The sequence below is a fragment of the Myotis davidii genome, unplaced genomic scaffold (genome assembly GCF_000327345.1).
Source record: "Myotis davidii unplaced genomic scaffold, ASM32734v1 scaffold7582, whole genome shotgun sequence".
Classification (NCBI taxonomy): domain Eukaryota; kingdom Metazoa; phylum Chordata; class Mammalia; order Chiroptera; family Vespertilionidae; genus Myotis; species Myotis davidii.
Genome location: NW_006293495.1, coordinates 2332 through 5838, shown reverse-complemented (window position 1 = coordinate 5838; position 3507 = coordinate 2332). Strand labels below are relative to the sequence as shown.

General features: G+C 60.7%; 1 pseudogene; it reads left to right on the top strand.

Moving 5' to 3' along the window:
* The first annotated feature begins 1990 nt into the window (after positions 1–1990).
* On the top strand, positions 1991–3091 carry LOC102762649 (annotated as a pseudogene).
* The last annotated feature ends 416 nt before the right edge of the window (positions 3092–3507 follow it).

Here is a 3507-nt window from a genome sequence, read left to right as displayed (position 1 = left end):
ATAAGAAAATGCTGAAAATACCTCCCTTAAGACCCTTCCGCCCTGACAATTGGCCTCAGATAGTCGGTGCCCCGCTGTTCCCACATGTGGGCCTTCCTCCTCCAGACCGGGGTCTGGTGCAGAGAGCCCTTCCTTGCCACCTCGCCCTCCACACAATGCACAGGCGTGTGGGGAACCTGGTGCTAAACCATTGGTAGATGACCTGCTTCTGGGTCAGGGTTTCCTACAAAGCAGAGCAGCTCCCTCCATGTGGTCAGCCCTGGGCACAAAGCTTTGTCTCGCTCTCCTGGCCTCTCTTCCTTCCCTGGTCCTCACCGCATTGGCCTAGGGAAGGAAGGGGTGTGGAAAGGGGGAATCCATGCACGGAGCCAATGCTGCAGCCATGGAAGGAAGAGGGGGATGAGGGAACCGTGTGCGCAGAGCTGATGGCAGTAGCCAAGGGAAGGAGTGGGTAGGAGGGCATGTGCAGAGCCCATGGCTGCATCGGCGTCCGTTTGTTCCTTCTTTCATGCCACTGCACAGCAACCTTCTCAAATGGATTCCTTTGAATTCTCATCCAACTATATGAAAACACGGGTATCAGATGACATCAACTAGAGGATTATATCATGTTCTAATTTCTTACAGTTGTGCCAAGAAAACTTTAATTTTCAGGTTATTCTTCCTGAAGTTACCTAATAAAGAGCACTCCAGGAGGGTGGTGCCGGGTTGGTTGGCCGTTGTGGGCCAGGGCCTTGGTGGCTGTCGCCACTGGCGGGAGGTCATGGGTGCTGGAGCCGAGGGTCCTGGGCAACAGCCTCTTCGGGAGGCCCCGGACTCTCCTGGAAATAGGGCGGACTCCCAGGGAGATGGAGACCATGCTGGGAAGCGAGTCGGCGACCAGGTGTAGTCTGGGGCATGGTCGCCGGAGTTCCGCTCACTGCGCTCCCAGTCATGTCCACGTCCTCCAAGGTCTTCCCCGCACCCTGCAGCCCTCCAATGGCCCTGGAGTGGAAAACAGCCCCCCAGGAGGGTGGAGCCCACAGGCACCATGGGCACCCCCAGTATCTGGCTGAGAAGGTGGAGGGCAGGAGCTGGGAGCAGGCCCGACCATGCCAGGAGCCTGAGATCCTCAGTGGCCCGGCTGTCCTGCACCACTTCCCTGCAGGCGGCTCTGGGATGGCCGCTTCCTCCCTCCCAGGACGCTTGGCAGCTTCGGCGGGGACTGGAGGCCAGGCATGGCTGTGCACCCAGGGACGGGCAGTGCAAGAGCGCCTGGTCTGAGCAGGGGCATCTGAGCCCACGGATGAGCGAGGCCAGCTCAGTCTTTTTGCCCTGTAAAGTACCGGGCTTTTGCTTCTCACGTAGTGCACAGCCCCATACCCCTCTCCAGCCTTCCCCAACTTGGACAGGCTCCACAGACTGCCGGCCTGCCGGCTCCTCCCAAACCCAGAGATCCAGCCCTGCAGAAGCTTGCGGTATGGCCCAGTCAACAAAGGGCGCCCAACAAATCCAGCCCACACGTTGCCTTAGGTTGTGAACTGAAGCCTCCCCCACCCATCAAAGCACAAACCAGCTCCTTTCAGGACTCTCAAAAAGATCTTTTGAACATTATTTTAAAATGTCGAAGTAACCCATGAGCCCCTCTCTATTCACAAGGAAGAATGGTGCGATACACGCTCGTCCAGCACCCTACTCGTCTGCTGCGTCACCCAGCCCCTCCCGCGAAGGTTCGCTGCTCTTTGCCCAGCTCACCCTGTTGCAGGCCTCGACCTTGGGGGGCCGTCCTGCCCCCATGATGCACCGACCCGACGTGCTGTGCTGGGTTGGCCACCCCACGCACACCATGCTGCGGCTAGAACAGGTGCATGGGCGCAGTCCTGGCCTCCCCTTCAGGTCCTGAAACCCCTGCAGCGGGAAGAACAACCTGGAATCAGAGAGAACGCCCAGCAGCGGAGGGTGCCCAGGGCCGAGCCCGCAGGGCCGAGCCCTCAGGTGCTGCCTGGGGCCACATGCCACCTCCATTCCTGAATGTTTGACCCACAGTGGGAAAAGGCTTCTGCCTCCAAGTTGGATGTGAATGGACCAGGTCTGGGACAGGCCCCTGGGCCTCGGCCCAGCATGGCCCGTGTCCTAGTGCAGGAGCTGAGCTGGCAGGGCCCGTACAACCCCTGCCTGCAGAGCAAGGCCTGTGGGCAGCCACAGGGACAGCCAAGGCAAGCGGCTGGTGGAGGAGTGCCTGTCAGCTGCCCAACTGCAAGCCCTGGCCCAGGCGGAGGACCTGTGGCTGGTGAGCACACTGGAGATGTGCCTGGATATCATGCAGGTGAGCACAGCCTGGGCAACTTCGGGGTGCACCTGCCCAGCCAACTAAAGTTGAACGACAGCTGCCTAGGCTCCGTGAGAGACCTGGGCACCTTCCTGGGCCGCCTGCAGGTACTGTGGCTAGCTCCCTGTGGCCTGACTGACCTGGATGGCATTGGCTCCTTTCCGGCCCTGAAGGAGCTGTATGTCTCCTACAACAACGTCTCCGGACTTCAGCCCGCTCTGCCTGCTGGAGCAGCTGGAGGTCCTAGACCCAGAGGGCAACAATGTGGAGGACCTGGGGCAGGTGCGCTACCTGCAGCTGTGCCTGAGGCTGGCCATGCTCACCTTGTAATGCAACCTCGTGTGCCTGTAGCCAAGCCCCTCCAGCAAGTTGCCCCAGGGCTACAACTACAGGGCACAGGTGAGGAAGCTCATCCCCCAGCTGCAGGTCCTGGACGAGATGCCTGCCACGTAGATGGACCTGGCAACTGCCAGGAAGCTGGACCAGGACTGGCTCCTGGTGAGGGAGGCTATCAAGGAGGGCAGTGTCCTAGACAGCCTGCTGCCCAGGCTGGATCATCCCCAAGGAGACCCCATTCGAAGATTCGGCCCTGAACCATTCCAGCCTGAACTCCAGCCCCGGGCCACCAGGCCTTGGCCCCTCTCCCTGCTGGCCCCTGGGACACCCCTGCCTGAAGCTCTGCTTCACAAGGACACAGCCCCAGAGGATGACACCAGCAACCTCACCCACGGCTCCGGCCAAGTCCTCTGCAAAAACCCCACCAAGGGCCTTTGGGAGTGTTAGCACCACTGCCAGACATGGGTGTCCCCAGAGCAGCTGCCTCCACCCCAGGGCCTGACCCTACAGACAGCTGGGACCTCCTGTCATTGGCTGAACTTCGGGAGTGGAGGAAACTGCATCTGTGGCGCCTGGATTCTGGGGCAGGCAGGGGCAGCAGCTCCCTGAGGCCCACAGCGGGACCCTGAGGAACAAGAGGACAAGACTTCCCTTAGCTCCCCAAGCTGTGTCCCAGGGCCTTCCAGGATCTTGGGCTATAACCTGTTCCCCTCTCCCCCTAAGGTCTTCATGACATCTGATTCGAGCAGCAGCTCCTGGAGTCCAAAGACCTGCAATTCTGGGGGCGTCGGCTCAGAGCCCTGGGTCGCTTCGGGCCTGGCCTACATCAAGGGCTGGCTGCGGTGGCTGCTCTGAGGTCATCC